The sequence below is a fragment of the Manis javanica genome, chromosome 5 (assembly GCF_040802235.1).
Source record: "Manis javanica isolate MJ-LG chromosome 5, MJ_LKY, whole genome shotgun sequence".
Lineage (NCBI taxonomy): Eukaryota > Metazoa > Chordata > Mammalia > Pholidota > Manidae > Manis > Manis javanica.
The window spans coordinates 159,222,649-159,241,397 of NC_133160.1; the positions used below are offsets into that span (position 1 = coordinate 159,222,649).

The 18,749-nt window shown below is 36.1% G+C and overlaps 1 long non-coding RNA gene across 1 annotated transcript in view; it reads left to right on the forward strand.

The window, feature by feature from the left end:
- LOC140849417 (uncharacterized) overlaps positions 1-18,307 on the forward strand; it is a 74,451-nt gene extending 56,144 nt beyond the window's left edge. The window contains exon 3 of the long non-coding RNA XR_012131170.1: positions 18,132-18,307. This is a non-coding gene — a long non-coding RNA (uncharacterized lncRNA). The remainder of the gene's footprint in view (positions 1-18,131) is intronic.
- The last annotated feature ends 442 nt before the right edge of the window (positions 18,308-18,749 follow it).

Genomic DNA, 18,749 nt, shown 5'->3' on the forward strand with positions numbered 1-18,749 from the left:
CTCTGGCTGATTTTAACAGTCTGTTCTTATCCTTGATCTTTTCCATTTTAATTACTATGTGTCTTGGTGTTGTCTTCCTTGGGTCCTTTGTGTTGGGAGATCTGTGAATCTCCATGGCCTGAGTGACTATCTCCTTCCCCAGACTGGGGAAGTTTTCAGCAACTACCTCCTCAAAGACACTTTCTATCCCTTTTTCTCTCTCTTCTTCTTCTGGTATCCCTATAATGCAAATGTTGTTCCGCTTGGATTGGTCACACAGTTCTCTCAATATTCTTTCATTTTTAGGGATCCTTTTTTCTCTCTGTGCCTCAGCTTCTTTGTATTCCTCTTCTCTAGTTTCTATTTCATTTATTGTCTCCTCCACCATATCCAACCTGCTTATAATACCCTCCATCATGCTCTTCAATGATTGGATCTCTGACCTGATTTCATTCCTTGGTTCTTGGATGTCTTTCTGTACCTCCATTAGCATGTTGATGATTTTTATTGTGAACTCCCTGTCAGGAAGAGTCATGAGGTCCATATCATTTAAATCTTTCTCAGGAGTTGTATTAACAATTTTACTCTGGACCAGGTTCCTTTGGCATTTCATATTGTATATAGCACCCTCTAGTGTCAAGAAGCTCTCTTCTGGAGCTGCTCAGCCCCTGAAGCAATGTCGGGGGTCGCAGGGGTGCGGTACAGGTGCTGGGGGCAGAAAAGGGCTGTTTCCTCCTTCCCAGCTGCTGTGCCTGTCTCCACTGCCTTAACCAGTGGGCCAAGGACACAGGTATAAGCTTTTGTCCCAGAGCAGCTGGATATGGATCCCTGCTTTCCACAAGCGGCCAGAATCCCAGTCTCCCCAGGAACTCCACCTGTCCCAGCTTTCCAACCCCGTAATCAGAAGAGTATGATTAAAGCACCATGAAATGTAGGTTTGTGCTCCCAGCGCAGGACTCCGGAGCTAGGTATTCAGCAGTCCCAAGCCTTCCACTCCCTCCCTGATCAGTTTCTCTTCCTACCACCAGTGAGCTGGGGTAGGGGAGGGGCTCAGGTCCCGCCGGGTCACGGGTCTGGTACGTTACCCCGTTCAGTGAGGTCTGCTCTTTTATCCAGGTGTATGTAGTCTGGCACCATGCTCTTTCCTGTTGCTCTCTCAGGATTAGTTGCACCAACTATATTTTCTAATTGTATCCAGTTTTAGGAGGAAGCCTCTGTCTCTCCTCTCATGCCACCATCTTTAATCTGTCTGTGGTTTTTGCTGGCGACTCGGAAATCCTCAGCCCTTTCCCATCCAGTACCTACTGCTCTGGTCTACGTGCTACGTACTCTTATTAGTATCACAATGGAACAACAATTTATTTGGCTTTTGAGAGAGAGCACAGCATCTGTTTTTCTGGTTTCATATTTTTTGTTGTTTCTGAGGGTGAGAGCAGGAAGGAGTAATTTCTCTCTAACTCTAAATCTATATCATTTAAGTGAATGGAAGTCCTATCTCTTAAGTATAGACCCCTGATGAAGGCCTGGCCAAAAGGGAAACATAGTGCCTTGGTTCAAATGCTTGGTTCAGCACCAGGGAAATACGGATGGTTTGTCAAAAGCTAAACACATATAAAATCAAAAGAAGTAGTTAGAGGAATGGAGTACCTGGCATGTGGGAGTATCAAGAATTCAAGCAACAACCAAGGCAAGAATTTTGCCAAATATTGTTAACATGCTGGAACTATTCTTCAAGTTCTTAAAGTAGTGGCTACAAACAAGCTTCAAAAATAAATTATAAAATCTCTGAAACAAATGAAAAAATACAAAATTTTAACAATGAAATAGAAGTTGTAAAAAATGACTAAACAGAATTTCTAAGAAAATAACTAAATGGAAGCTATATAACTGAAAAATTCTATAACCAAAATAACAAATTTGCTGGCTTAATTCAAGAGTAGTATAGGAATAGCAGAATGAAGGGTCAATGCACTTAGAAATAGATCAATAGAATTTACTTAATCTGAATGATGAGAATAAAAGAGACTGAGAAAAATTAAGGAGATCTCTACAATAGCAAATGATTTAAAATTTGTTTCATCAGAGTCCAAAAGTAGAAGAGAAAGAGGGTGAAATTCAATTAAAAGCATTGAATAAATAATGACTTAAAATTTTCCACATTTGGTCACACATAAACCTACAGATGCAAGCAGTTTAGCAAACTCTAAATAAGATAAATCTAAAGAAATTCAGACCAAGATATCATAATTAAATATCTAAAAACTAAAGACAAATAAAAATTCTTAAATATAGCTGAAATTAAATGATATATTATTTATAAAGGAAAAACGATTTGAATGACAGAGTATTTATCATCTGAAATGACAAAGATAGAAGAAAATAACATACTTTTTACATATGAAAGAAAAATGAACCCTAAATTCCATATGCAGCAATTCTATGTACAGCCAATAATGCAATACATAATATCAATACATTTTAACACACATGATCATCTCAACAGATGCAGAAAAAGCATTTGAAAAAATCCATGATAAAAATATTCAACAAACTAGGAATAAAGACAACATACTCCACTTGATAAAGGGCATCTACTAAAATCCCCAAAATGAACATCATACCTAATGGTGACAGACTAAAGGTTTTTTCCGCTAAGATCAGGAACAAGACAAGAATGTCTGCTCTCACCATGTGTATTCAGCATTGTGCTACAGGCTTGAACCTGTGCAATTAGACAAGAAAAAAAAAAGAAAGCTTGTAAAGAGGCAGATAATAAAAGAACTAAAAGTCTTTCTATTTGTAGATGACATGTTCTTATATGTAGAAAACTCTAAGGAATCCACTAGAGACCTATTGTAAGAAAAGACATTCAGCAAGGTTGGAGGATAGAAGATCAATATAGAAAAAATCAATATATCTTTATAAACTTGAAACAAAGAACCAGAAAATGAAAATGGGTAAGAATCTCCTTTTGTAATAATATCAAAAATAATAAAATACTTAGAAATAAATTTAACCAAAGATGTAAAACTTGTACTCTAAAAACTAAAAAACAGTGTTGACAGAAATTAAAAATCACTTAAATATTTGGAAAAAGCATCCTATGTTTATGGATTGGAAATGGTAAAATTGTTAGGATGTCAACACTCTTCAAATCAATCTACAGATTCAATGAAATCCCTGTCAGAATCTCAGTTAACTTTGTAAAACTTGACATACTTATTCTAAATTTAAATGAAATTTCAAGAGACCCACCCAGAACAGCCAAAAAAACTTATTGAAAAGGAAGTAAAAATTAGGAGGATTCACACTTCTGGATTTCAAAACTTAATACAAAGCAACTATAATCAAGACACTGTGGTACTGGCATAAAGACAGTATGTAGGTCAATATAATAACATTGAGAATCCAAAAGGAAACCCATTTTTCTATGGACAATTCATTTCCAACAAGGGTGCTAAGACCATTCAAAGAGAAAGAATAAACTTCTCAACAATAGCTCTGGGAAAAAAAGCCACATGCAAAAGAATGAAATTGGACCCTTATGTCACAGCATAAGCAAAAATCAACTCAAGATACATCAACACTTAAATCTAAGAATTAAAATTACAAAAATCTTAGAAGAAAATATAGGGATTTATCTTTCTGACTTTGAATTTGGCAAGAGTCTTAGCTGTGGAACCAAAATCATAATTAAGAATATAATAGGTAAATTGGACTTTATAAAAATGAAAACTTTGGGTCTTCAGAGGACACTATCATGAAAGTGCAAAGAAAATGAACAGAATAGAAAAAATATTTGCAAATCATTATCTGATAAGGAACTTGTATCTAGCACATATAAGAAATTCTTAAAACTCACTAACAAAAATCAAATAACTTGTTTTAAAAATGGGCAAAGTTTCCAAATACACATTTCTCCTAAAAAGATATATGTGGCCAATAAAAGCACATGAAAATATGCTTCACATCACCAGTCACCTTAGAAATGCAAGTATGCTTGATATCATTACAATGAGATCCTACTTCATATGCACTAGGATGGCTAGAATAAAAAAAGAAAATTCTGGTATGTGTTAAAGGTGTTAAACATTAGGATGTTTAAAATTAAAGGATTTGTTAAAAGGATGTGTTAAAATTAGAATCTTCATACACTGCTGGTGGGAACCTAACATGTTGCAGTCAGTTTGGAAAACTAGCTGGCAGTTCCTCTAATGGTAAAACATAGAGTTACCATATGACCCAGCAATTCTATTCTTAAATATGTATCTAATAGAAATGAAAACAAATGTTTGCAAAGAAAGCATTACATGAATGTTAACTGTGACATTTTTCATAATAGTCTAAATAAAGAAACAGTACAAATGCCCATAAATAGAGATGTATCCATATGAGGGAATATTATTCAGCCCTAAAAAATGAATTATTATTCATGTGACAACATAAATAAATGTTGAAAACATGTTAAATGAAAGAAGTCAGTCACAAAAAAATGATGTTACCTGATTCCGTTGATATGAAATGCCTCAAACAGACAAATCTATAGAGACAGAGAGAAGACAAGTAGTTGTTTAGGGCTGCTGGTGTGGTGGAGTGAGGGTAGAGTGGTGATAGTTAGAAGGTACAACATTTCTTTTTGGATTGGTAAAAATGTTGTAAAATTGACTACACCCACATCTTTCCAGTTGCATATGTAAGGAGCACAGAATTTTCACTCTGTCCTACTAAGCGAAAACCTGAACATACTGAAAAATATATAACTCTTCTTGGATCCATAAAAGAGGGGAGGACATAGGGCAAACTAGTTCCCCCAAGATTGGAGACAGACAGGCAAATGTCTTGCCAGTGCAGAGACTCACAGGCAGAAACCCTGCAGGAACCAGTGCTCAGCTGGGAAAACCTGACCTGAAATTGACAAATTGCTGGAGGTTCACTGTGCACAATTACAAGAGTTAAAAATTCCAGGGGGACCCCATCATGGTGGCCTCCATAATTTTGTGAGATTACCTCCAAGGGACTGATCAGGTTCTCATAATAAAGATTTGAGAGAAAAACCCATATGATTCTGGCATGAGGAGAAGAAGAACCATTGTGCAATGTCCAGAGCACTCTATTTCCCAGCCACTCTATCTCCCAGTCATTCTATTTCCCAGCCACGCTATCTCCCAGCCACTCTATTTCCCAGCCCCACCACAGGACCTGCCCTCAGGAGCAGAGTTAATGAGACCTTAACCCACTGGGTATATTATCAGAGCCTTACTGAACTGGGGGAAGAGAAATACCCAACTCAAATCTGTTCTCACAAGAGCCCGCCCCAGCCCATTATAGCCATCTTGTCTCACCTGAGATGAGCAAAAACACCAAAAATTTGTGAAGTTCACATATATAGGCATAGGCTCACTAAAAGACTGAGGCCTAATTATATACAATATACATTACATATATCTTAAAGGCCCATTTACAGTAGTTCCTTTTATACAGGACATCATGTTGGGCTGTCAACAAAAAACTATAAGGCATACTAAAAAGCAAAAAACACAGTTTGAGGAGATGAAACAAATATCAGAATCAGATATGACAGGAATGTTGGAATTCATAGACTTTAGAATAACTATAATTAATATGCTAAGGGGGCTCTAATGGATAAAGTAGAATTCATGCAAGAACAGGTGGGCCATATAGGCAGAGAGCTGGAACCAAAAGTTCAACAATGCTGTAACAGAAATGAAGATTGCCTTTGATGGGTTTATTAGTTGAATGGACATTTGAGGAAAGATATATCTGAATATATTTGAAGCAATATATTCAGAAGGAATATCTGAAGCAATAATGACTGAGATTTTGCTCAAATCAATATCAGACACCACACTGCAGATCTGGAAAGTTCAAAGAACACTAGTCAAGATAAATACCAAAAATCTATACCTGGGCATATCATTTTCAAACTACAGAAAATCAAAAATAAAGAAAAAATCCTAAGAGGAACCAAACAACAAAAATTACCTTACTTATGGAAGAGCAAAACTTCGAATGTTATCTGACTTCTCCCCAGAAGCCATGCAAGCAAGAAGAGAGTGGAGGAAAATATTAAATGTTCAGAGTGGAAAAACAAACAAAAACAGCACCTGTAATTCTATTTCCTATAAAATTTGCTTCAAAAGTTTGGAATAAAAAAGATATTTTCAGACAAACAAAAATTGATGGAATTTGTTGTATTGCAAGAAATGTTGAAAAAAGTTCTTTAGAGAGAAGAAAATAATATATGTTAGAAACTAGAATCTACATGAAAAAAGAAAAGCAATGAAAAATGAATAAATGAAGATTAAATAAAAACTTTTATTTTTCTTTTAATTGATTTAACAGCTAACAATTTGTTCAAAATAATCGTAACAATATATTTGATTATATGTGCTTATACATATTATGGTATTGTGTGTTATTGGTGAAAGAATAGACAAATACATCAATGGGGCAGAACAGGAACCCAAATATAGACCCATATAAATATATTCAACTCATCTTTGACAAAGAAGTAAAGGTAATTCAATGGAGCAAATGATACTAGAGCAGAAGGACATCCACAAGCAAAAAAAAATGAATCTAGACAGAAACCTTATACCTTTCACAAAAATTAACTCAAAATATATCACAAAATACTCCTAGATAGGTACATAGGAGAAAACCTAGATGAGCTTGGGTATGGAGATGACTTTTAGATACAACACCAAGGAAGGATCATGAAATAAATTATTGATAAGCTGGACTTCATTAAAATTTATAATTCTACTTTATAAAAGACAATGTCAAGAAAATTAGATGACAAGCCACAAACTGTGAGAACATAGACACTATTTACACACTACATAGCTGATAAAGGACTATTGCCCAAAATATGCAAAGAAATCTTAAAGTTCAACAATAAAAAAAAATACTTACTAAAAAATGGGCAAAAGACCTTAATAGACATAACAGACAGCTCATCAAAGAAGGCATACAGATGACAATGAAGCATTTGAAAAGACACTATACATCATATGACACCAAAAAATGCAAATTAAAACATTGAGATACAACAACACAGCTATTAGAATGGACCAAAACTACTATACTGACATCATCAATTGCTGTTGAGGATATAGAACAACAGGAACTCTCATTCACTGCTGGTGGGAATGAAAAATGGTACAGCCACTTTGGAAGACAGTTGGGCACTTTCTTATAAAACTAAATATACTCTTTCCATATGACCTAGCAATCACATTCCTTAGTATTTACCCAAGGGAGTTGAAAATGGTTTTAATGTCTGCACAAAAACTTACACACAGATGTTTATAGCAGCTTATGTGGTACATCCAGACAATGGAATATTGTTCAACACTAAGAAGAAATGAGCTATTGTGCCATGAAAAGACATGGAGGGAGTTTAAATATATATTACTATGGCTGACAAGGCTGCATACTGTATGATTCCAAATACATGACATTCCAGAAAGGTCAAAACTATGGAGAAACTAAAAATACCAGTGGTTACTATGGGCTTAGGGGAGGGAGAGATGAATAGGTAGGGAAGAAAGGAATTTTTTTTGGAAAGTGACAATACTTTGTATGATACTGTAATGTTGGGTACATGTATTATATATTTGTCCAAACCCGTAGAGTGTACTGCGCCAAGAGTGAACAGTAATGTAAACTATGGACTGTGGGTGATTATAATGTTCCAATGTAGGTTTATCAATTGTGATGAATATACCACTATGCTGAGAAATTTTCATAATGAGGGGGTGCTGTGCATATGTAGAGACAGAGGATATATAGGAAATCTCTACTTTCCTCTCAATTTCACTGTGAATCTAAAATTGCTCTTAAAAAATTAAGTATTACCAAAACAAACAAAAAGTTTGTGGTGATAGTTACTCTTATTTGTGAATATACAAAAAATAATTGATTTGCACACTTTAAATGGGTGAATTATATATTATATGAAATATATCTAAATAAAGCTGTTACAGAAAGATGCTGCAACCATTAAAAGGGTAACAAATATTCAACAATGAGGAACTTTACAGTCATATTCAACTATGAATAACTTTACCATCATAACTTATACAACTTTGAAAAAAAGGACCAATTTTCTTGAAAAAAGCCAAAACTCAGACAAGATAAAATAGATATCCTAAATTTCGTTTAATTATTACAGAGATTGAAAACGTAATTAAAAATATCTCCAGAAAATAAGTCTCCAGGCACTGAGGATTTATACAAAATAAACATTCAAAGAATTAACAGCAATTTTACACAATCACTTCTAAAAAATAGAAAAGAAGGGAATACTCTCTAACCTATTTTATGTAGTTGATATTACAGTGACATCAAAATAAAGACAGCAAAAAAAAAAAAGGGAAAAAAACTACAGATCAATATCTCTCATTAACTTACACAGAAAAATTCTCAACAAAGTGTCAGCACATCAAATCCAATTATGTAAATAACAATAATGCAAGTATTGAGTATATGCAAGTATGCAAAGCAAGTTCAATATTTGAAAATCAACCAATGCAATTCACTATATCAGCAGGCTCTGGAAGAAAAAAGAATGTGATCCTATTGGCTGAAAAATCATTTGATAAAATTCAACAACCATTTGTGATTGAACCTCTTAGTACACTAGAAAGAAGGGAATGTCCTCAACTTCATAATGAGGAATCACACAAAACCTTCTCCTACTATCATACTTAATATAAAGTAGATATAAATACACTGTTATGGCTGTCCTTTAAGAAACAGTATTTTTTCCCATCCTAAAGACTTACAGATTTAAGTACATATTAAATGAGGTTTCTGTGTTCTTCCTACATTTTTTCTCTATAAGTAGCAATTTTATTTCTTGCTGTGTTCTTTCTAACATGCATCTACATAAACATCTACATGAGCTACATAAATGTAACATCAATCGACACAAACAAAAGCCAGTGGGATCTAATGTCTTTTGAGTCTATCCATGTGCCTGGCATCCTGCCAAATCTTTACACATGTTATACAGTTTATATATATAAACTGATAACTACAACAAATTACCACGATATTATTGGTTTAAAACAATACAATTTGTTCTCTTCTATTTCTGGAGATCAGAAATCCAAATTGAGTCTTTGGGGTTAAAGTCAAGGTGTCATGAGCAGGCTGGTGCCTTCCGGGGACTGCATGGGAGAATCCATTTCCTTGTCTTTTTCAGCTCCTAAAGCCACCTGTATTCTTTGGAGTTTGGCCCTTTTGCGTTCCTCCAACCTCTTGCTTCTGTCATCGCATCTCCTGCCACTGGCTGCCTTAACACTCTCTTTTGCCATAACTCCCTCTTTAACCCCTATTTCATCTCAAAATAAGGACCTTTTGATTAAAGTTAGCCCTCCCAGGATGATTTAAGGTAATCTCCCCATTTAATGATTCTTAATCACATCAGCAATGTTCTTTTCACTATAGTAATAAACACATTTACAAGTTTCTGGAGTTAGGATGTGGATGGGGGGCCTTACCCTGTCTATAGCCACCCTGTTACTTAGGCACTTTTGTCCAATATGATTTATTGTTCCCCAATACCCATTTCCCCTTCTTCCATAGTGACAAAAGTTTAAGATAGGCATAGGACAACCCACGGAAAAATGATATATCACAACGGTTCTTGCAGCTAGATGTGACTTCCATGGGACAATAAGTGTGAGGATATCACCTGCATCTGAAAGGCTTTTGGATTCAGTGCACAATATTTCATGCTCCCTTCCCCCAGCTACCGTGGCCAACAAGGCTTCAGCCTGCGTCCCTGGGTGACGACTGTATCCACTGGGCCTGCCACCAACAATCTAATCGAAATGAATATCTACCGAGATGTGCCCCTGGGGGTTTTAGTTGCCATGGATAATTGAATCTATCCTGATTAACAGAGTATATGTATATACACATGCAGTGATGTGGCTGCTGGCTGCCTCTCTAACACCCATCCTCTTCCCCTTTCCTTGTGAACATACCTTGCTTATGACAGAAGTTAGGAATGTCAGAGAATAGCTTCCCTTGTAGCAAGGGTGTGGGCAGATAAACTGATCTTGGCCAGCAGGACCTGATGAGAAGTCTGTGAGGAAACTTTGGGGAAAGATTTTCCCAATATGACCATTTCTCATTTTCCTTTTGTAGTTTCCCTTTATACTTTTGGTGTTATCAAGGAGGACATGGGATTCAGAACTAGGGGAGCCATTTTGCAGCTATGAGGGGGGAGCTTAAAAAGTCATTGAGAACTGGTTAGAAATCTTTGACATTATTGGGTGCTGAACCAGTCTTGTTAAATACCTAATTATGAATGTCTTATTATGTGGGAAAACTGTTTTTTCCACTTTCATTGGGTATTCTATTACCTAAATCTGAAAGCATGCAGTATTAGACACATAGAGATTTACCCCAAAATGTGATATTTCAGAAACCAAATAGATTTGGATGAATATGTTTTCTGATAAATTCCTCATTGGTCAAACTTTTACAATTCTCTTTCCAAAACTGATTAAACAAGTGGCTTCAGATAATGCTGTTTCTTGATATTAAAAGCTCACTGTCCAAACCCAGGAATTATTTGATAATGTTTGAGATTTATGTGTATATGGCAATGTATCAACACACACATATATAACATCAAAGTATAGTTAAGATAAAATTTTATTTAGCATTCACTCTAATTGTAAATACTGACTTTTAAACAAGAGCTTAGTATGTCAACTAGATAATCATATATCACTTATATGCATAATATGCAGTTGAAGTTTTTATACTTGTATACTTTTGTAGATGTATAGAAGTACACATATATATTTGATGCTTTGTTATAGAAATAACTTAAGAAACTAGAAAATACTTGCTTTTTCCCCTTAGGTTCATATAATTCCACAGAGAAATATCAGTGGGGTGGAGGTAGGAAAGAGGGGAATAGAACAAGTTTTTATGCCTGGCTGAATATTTCACATTTTTTAATTCAATTGACTTCCAGTCTTTTATGACACTTGTATGTAGCTTAGCATTGAAGTTCATTTTAGAAATATTAAATATTTCAGAGATAAGCTGCAAAAAAGACAAAGAAATGAGCTTTCAGCTTCCATATGAAATAATAGAATATAAGCCACAATTTTTTCCCCAAACACCTATTTTTAATAATACTTTGTGAGCAGACAATGCCAATTACAGTTTCCAAGTTACTCAGATCCCTTGGACCTGCAAGCCCAGCACGACCTCCCTCTGAGGAAACAAACCCAGAGACCAATATAAAACATTGCAGAGCAAGGGATGCATTCTGACACTCATAGCCAGAGAGATCTGTCAAGGTCAGAACCGGGATCAGTTTAAACTGCAGCTTAACAGTGTGTAGCCTTTATTGGGATAACAACATACAAACTTCACTTCAGGTGTTCTGTTCACTGAGATCATTTAAGCAGTCACTAAATACTACTGGTTGAAGCTGTTAGCAATTTCTATTTTTTAAATTCTATATTCTTCCATCTCCCTCATCGCTTACTTCATTTCTAGTAGCTATTGCACTCTGAGATATCACTTAACTGCTCTGCTGCCCAAGAGGAAGCATATTAACCTCTTTGTACTATGGTTAAGGATTGTGGGAACTGTTTAGTTAAAATAAAATTCCTTTGAAAACCTCACCTAATCTAGCACGTATATTCAAATGGGTCTTTTTTCAGAGTGAATTGCCTCATTTGCAACTTAGTAACACAAAATGAGAGCTTCCCCTAGTAATATGGAGGGGGAAAATAAGCTGTCAAAGAGAAAGGAACAGTGAATGGAGAAAGGAAATAACTTTACAGAGATAATTAAGAAATACAGTAAGTGACTACTATCAAAAGGTAAAATGGGAAAAAACTTGTATCTGGAATTCACAGATTGTTAAATTTTCTATAGTTTAGATGTCACAAGAGTTTTTGAAAATAAGTTCCCTCCCTTTATACACTGATCAGTGTTGGAATTAAGTTTCATAAATTATGTGTTATATTTTTGCAACACTAAATGTATTCATACTGACACTGCACACTTTCTTTCTAATCCTTGTGGCACAGACTGCTAGGCATTTACCAATTCTCATTCTTTTCTCCCTGGGCACAAAAGTAGACTACATTTCCCAGCCTCCCTTGCAGTAGGGTGGATCCATTGACTGACTTCCAGAACAGGCCCTGTGAAAATTTTTGTCATGTGATCCTCTCACTCTCCCCCTCACAAGCAATTGAATGCAAAGGGTCAAGCAGACGCCTGTGAGGCTGTATGGGTGGCAGAGCTACAAGATGCGGAGTCTGGGTCTTCAAAAACCACATGGAAGTCCTCCCACCATCTAGGAACATCTGCATTAGATTTGACATAAATAAGAAATAGAGTTTATCTTGTTAGGACAATAAGATTTTGCTGTTTGTTTGCTATAGCAGCTACTATTACTTTCTCTAGTGAAAATAATACCTTAGGAGCTTTCTAGCCTTGTATGCAAATTATCCCAGTGTCTCCCCATATCCATTTCAATTAGAGAGAATACCCAAATTCAGCAGATGGGGAAAATCTTTAAATTTGAAAGGGAAGTCTGCCAGGGAGACATAGGTAAGTTTGGAATTCTATAGTGTGAATTTAATGTATATCAAATTTGTTCCAACATAGGAAAATTTCAGACAGAGTCCTACAATGCTACATATGCACCTATATCACAAAGTTTTCAAATTAAAAACAGGAATTGCTTGTAGGGCTGACGTCTTTCTACACTCCTTGCCTTTAAACTTTGTCCCACCACTGCACAGAACCACCTGCTCGAGTCATTTAGGCAAAACAACTTCCCAGATGCTTGTGGCCTTAATCAATACTACAAATGGCTTTTGAAAGAAACATAAAATACCCAAAGTCTTTATGTTTCAGCTACTTACCCATTTAAACCACATACATTTATTTTAAGTATAGGTCACAGCCAGCATAATGATCAAGGAGTAACTTGTCTATTACAGTAATAATTATTGTGGCTTCTTTTACTTGATCTCCAGCAGATGAAGGAGGGTGGGTAAACTTACTGGGACGTGTGTTTTAGACAGGTTACCTCAACTTTTAAAAAATTCATTGTCTCCACATAATTAGATAAATATTTCATTGACAATAATAGTCAATAGTGTAAAGGACATATATAATATCTATTGCTGTGTAACAAATTATCAATACTTAGCAGCTTAAACAACATACATTTATTACCCAACTTCTGTGGGGCAGGAGTCTGGTAACAGCTAAACTGAGTCCTCTGCTTCATGATCTCTCTCTGTAGGCTCTAGTCAGGGCTCAGACTTTAACATTGTCATTGAAATAATTTCCATGGTAGTTAGTTCTATTTAGGGGGGAGAGCAGGGAAAAGTAAGTATATGCAATTTGATTATAGAACCCACCATTATTTATAAAGCACTCAAATTGTAACTAAACAAGGTTATAGAAACTTACAGTTCAGTGCTGGGGTCTCACCTGAAGACCCAACTGGGGAAGGATCGACTTCCATTCTTACTCACATGATTGTTGGAAAGCTTAAGTTCATTGTTCACTGATGATCTGAGTGTCTGGATTCCTTGTTGGTTGTTGACCAGAGCCCATGCTCAGCTTCTTGCCATGATAGCTTCTCCAACATGGTAGATTGATTCATCGTAGTCAGGGAGAGGACAGAGAATGAGAGAGAGAGAGAGAGAGAGAGAGAGAGAGAGAGAGAGAGAGAGAGAGAGAGAGACTACTGGCAAGACAGAAGTCAGAATCTTGCATAGCCTTATCATGGAAGTGACCTCCCATCACCATTTCTGTATTCTATTCTTTAGAAATGAGTGACTAGGGGCAGTCTGACTTCAGGGGAGGGGACTACGTAAGGATACTCTTTTTTAGTTTGCAGTCATTCTGTTTAAATTTAGTGTATATGTTCTGGTGAATCTTCGTGGACTTCAGTTTCAATGACTGTTCAGCATTCTGAGCACTGACAATGTCAGTCTGATTTGTTTTATTCACCTGGTGCTCCTGTTCAGTCCTTTCTGTCATGACTGACACTTCTTGGGTTGCTTGCTGTGCTGAGTGACCCTTTTGGTGGTGAGCTGCAGATGCCGGTGGTCCTGGCTCTTCCTTTGCCACTTAGAAGGCAAAGGAACATAAGGTTTTACCACTGCTATTGCTGCTGGAAGATGAGCTTGCCTGACATCCCGGTTGTGGAACAGAGACTCATTAGCCCAGGGCTCACGGCTGCAAGAGAATCAGACTTCCAGCTGGCCTGGGTTGAGGGGGAGTATCAGGGGCTCTTCCCTAGGTTGAACTTCCCTTTCCATCCTTTGATTGGAGAGAACAGACTTTTAATACATTTTGTGTGGTGCTTGGTGGTGGCTTTGGGCTGCAAGCATTTCTGTCACTCAATCTGTGGATGTATGGAATATAAATAGAAAAACCAAGGATATTCCCTAATTCTTCCTCAAGTTTTAAGATCTCTTGCTGATTTGCCTTTTTCTATCCAGCCTTTGCATCCCTTTAATTCCTTTAACATTGTTATTGAAATAATTTCCATGGTAGTTAGTTCTATTTAGGGGGGAGAGCAGGGAAAAGTAAGTGTATGCAATTTGATTTTAGAACCCACCATTATTTATAAAGCACTCAAATTGTAACTAAACAAGGTTATAGAAACTTACAGTTCTGTGGAACATCTACAGCTTAGTCCAACCGCTGAAAAAATATTGACTTGCATTTGAAGAATCCTTTACTCCTGTGCAAATGCTTTCACTTGGTAATGTGATCTTCACAGAAATCATACCAATGTAACTGTTTTTATTATCCCAATGTTACTGCTACAAGGACTAATATTGTCCAGAAGAAGCCCACAATTGTACATCTATTACACGAAGAATTGAAAGTGGTGTCTCAACCTTATGATTCCAAATTTTAATGTCCCTCAGCTAATCCAGGACAGAGAAAAAATGTTTGATACAAGTTTTTTACCTTCCTAAATAATTAGTAAAAATTGTAGGAGGTAGTATCACCTGAGATCAATATCTAACAATGCGGAGAATGTAGACAGGGGTGAACTGCAGAGGACTTCAAGAAAGAATGGACATTTGTAAATGCAAGGAAATATGCAGTTATGAAAGGCTTTTTAAAGAAATGAATGGGATGTTTTTGTTTGCAACACATGGTATGTAGAGGAGTATTATGAGTAATGAAAAGCTTGGAGACTTGTTGAAGGAGGCTTGAAGGCTTTCCTAGATGTGTTCACAACTGGTGAGATGAGGGAACATCTTGGATACATTGAACAGGGGACATTCATCATTAGAGCTATGTCTTTTCAAGAAGCATCTGAATATGGAGTATAAAGTTGCAGCAGTCATGACAATAGTGGTTTATATAATAAAAGATAGATGAAATAAAATCTCTAGGCTGCTAACAAGTCATTTATCAATGCATAATGGTTGAATGTAATCCATGTGCTGGGCATGGGCATGTATGGGAAAATATGATAAGTGCAGGCCTTGTCTTTAATGAACTTACACTCTAAAGTAAATAGGATAAATAAAATTATAATAGAGTATAAGTGATATTACGGAAGAAATAGAAAACTATGTAAATATAGTGAAAAATAAATAATTTGGAGATGATTAGAATTTTTTTCCAGGAAGTGGTATCTATTTGGGTTATATATTCTGGTTTTCCCAGAACAGTTCCTATTTATGTCTATTCTCCTAGTATAATTGTTACTGGGATCTTCTTCTACTCTCAAAATAATCCCAGCTTGAAGAATAGACTATCTGATAATCCTTCGTCTAAGTGAAACAAGTTGGATACCTAGTTGGGCTCTAGACATGAAAACGATGTGAATTTTCTTAAGGAAACTGCTTTGTGTTGAATACAGTAGAAGACAGTGAAAGATGATTAGATTTGACTTTGGAAATGCATGTTGGTTGGTCTATGAATAACAGATTTTAGAGATTTGAGTGGGGGGAAAGAATGAATGAGCATGGTGGAAAAATCAGTTGAAACCTTCCAGAGTTACAGGAGAGACATTGGGAAGCTGACTCAGGATACTGGCAGAGGGGACAGACAGCAGGATAAAAATTCAAACAATAGTTCATAGTGAGAATTTGTAGGAATTGGTGGATTTTTGGAATTTAAATTTGGACATGAAGGAGTAGAAATAATTAAGGATAAGACATTCTTTTCTGGCTTGAATAACTGAGTTGGTGGTACCACTCATGAGCCAAGAGGATGAAAAGTAAAAGAGGTATTCAGGATATTTGGCAGAAGAAATGCTTCAGTAATTGACTGTGGTGAATGAGAAAGAATAATAAATAACTGATGGTTTATATTTTCAAACTTGGACAATTAAAAAAAATATGCTATTTAGCACATTTAAAAGGAAGAGTTGGTCCAAGTGGTATTAAGATGTTGAATTTTAGACATATTCATAATAGTTCTGAGAGGAGGAAAAAGTTTAGGTATTAAAGAGAATTTCACAGATGGTTCTGTCTAGCAGAAAGGTCCAGGTGGATTATAAGAGGCAAATGAGGACTAGGGATATGCAGTCGGGAGGCATTGCTGCAAGCTGCGAACACCCTACACGCGGCTGTGTTTCCAAAGAGGGTGGAGACAAGATGATGGACCACAGGGCTGTCATGGAGAGGAAGACCAAAGCCTGTTACTATAATGCTAGCCAAACAAGGGTGTTTGGGTCAGCACTTTTCAGTGTTAAAGAGTATTCAAGGAAAAGTGCTAATTTAATTTGGCCATATCAAAATGAATGACCTGTAAGAAAACATTTTAATTAGAATGAAGGAGATGAAAAATTCAGTGCAAAAGTTTGAGGAATGAAAGACTAGTAGAAAAGTAGAAGCAGAGAATATAAATTTCTTTTTCAATGGACTTTTCTTCTGTAAGAATTGGGGAAATGACGGTAGGTTAATGGCATAGTGGAGATGAAGTGATGTTCCTTATGAATGCATGGAATAATCAGAGTATTCCTAGGTAGAGGAGAACCACTGAAGAAGGAAAGTTTCAAAAGAAATCAGGAAAATTAATTGGTGGGGCAAGTTCAAGTTCACAGATGGAATAAAAATACATAGCATTTATAAGCCAATGAAGAAAGAGTACAGTTTTTATATCAGAGATAAAGACGTTAGAAAACTAGACTGACAAAGGTGTGTAGATTTGGCACAGGGGCAAAAATGGAGAGCAATAACTGAGTAACATTTACTGAATTTCCCTGACAAGGTAGTCTCTGTACTGAATTTTATCCTAAGTAATTCTCATGATAACCCTTGTAATTATAAGTCTACTTAGGTTAAGTTATGTCCTGTAATTAAACAAAAAGTGTCCAAATTCTGGTGGCTTAATTAAACAGTTTTACATTTGCTCACATTTAAGGTAAAATGCCATCCAGACACATTTCCTTCGACCATCTTTGGTCCTTACTGGAAGGAATATGGTCAGAAGACCATGGAAAAGAGTGTTTGTGTAGGATGAGGCCTAAAATTTTAGGGGCCAGAACTGAATGTACTGTGCATTATTTTTACCTTCAGTCATGTTAACCCTGACTCACTGCCAGGCTTGGTGAACTCATAGTATTAACAAGATAAGAAGTATTATTAGCTCCACTTTGCATAGATGGTAACAGATTTAGGGAGGACTTAAGCAACTTGTCCAAGTTAACACAGCTTAGTAAGTTGTCTAGTTGAGTCTGGAATTGATTGCTAAATTAGAACATGCCCTCTTCTTCAGGAAGTGGCATGGACGCCAACAGAGCTGAGTGGGAAGGCATCACAGTCTTCTGGGAGAAAATAAGTAAACATGGTATGGCAACAAAGTCATAGCAAAGGAGTTAAAATTAGAAACATACACATCTATGGGATCAAATAACCACAGCTTTAAAGGCCCCTTTCAGGAAACTCAGCAGACTGCATTCATTCATCAATTATTCAAAATTATTGTTAGATTCACCTGACCTATCAGATACTATGACAGATGTTCAGTGAACAAAGCAGATGCTCTGCCCTGATACACCTTACATTTTGGTTTGCAGATAATTCTGGTTTGGGGAATTCTCTCTTGCTTGGTAGAGGTTGATTAATCATACTTTATGTTCTTTTCAGGTTTTCAACTGATTGGATAAGGCCCACCTACATTATGAAGGCAATCTGCTTTACTCAGAGTCTATCATTTCCTGTTAATATCACCCAAAACACTGTTAAAGAAATACCTAGAACGTATGGGTATTTGACCGAACATCTAGGTCCCCCCATGACCTAGCCAAGTTGACACATAAAGTTAACCATCATACTCATGTATTTGTCTGTTCGGTGACCATGTTTCAACCAAACAGACTCATGTGTTCCATCTTGTGGAAATGTTTAAAGATGGCACTGGAAAAAATATGATTATTAAAAAGTGAAGATTGGCTTTATAACAGTCCCTAAGTCATTTCAGAAAGGATTTGAGGTAGCTAAAAGAGAAAACAAAGCAAATATATAACATAACATGACAAGAATAAGAAAGATGGGAATATTTAACTAGTTGATACCTTAAGTCAAACTTAATCATTTGTTTCATTTATTCATACTTCAACTTTTACTAGAATCAGAAATCACTTAAAACAGGGAAGTGTTATACATTAGGCAAAAGTGAGAAAGAAAAATAAAATAATCAAGAATAGTAACATAAAATGGGGTCAGAATGAAGGAAATACATGCCAAAAAGCAAAGGGCACAAAA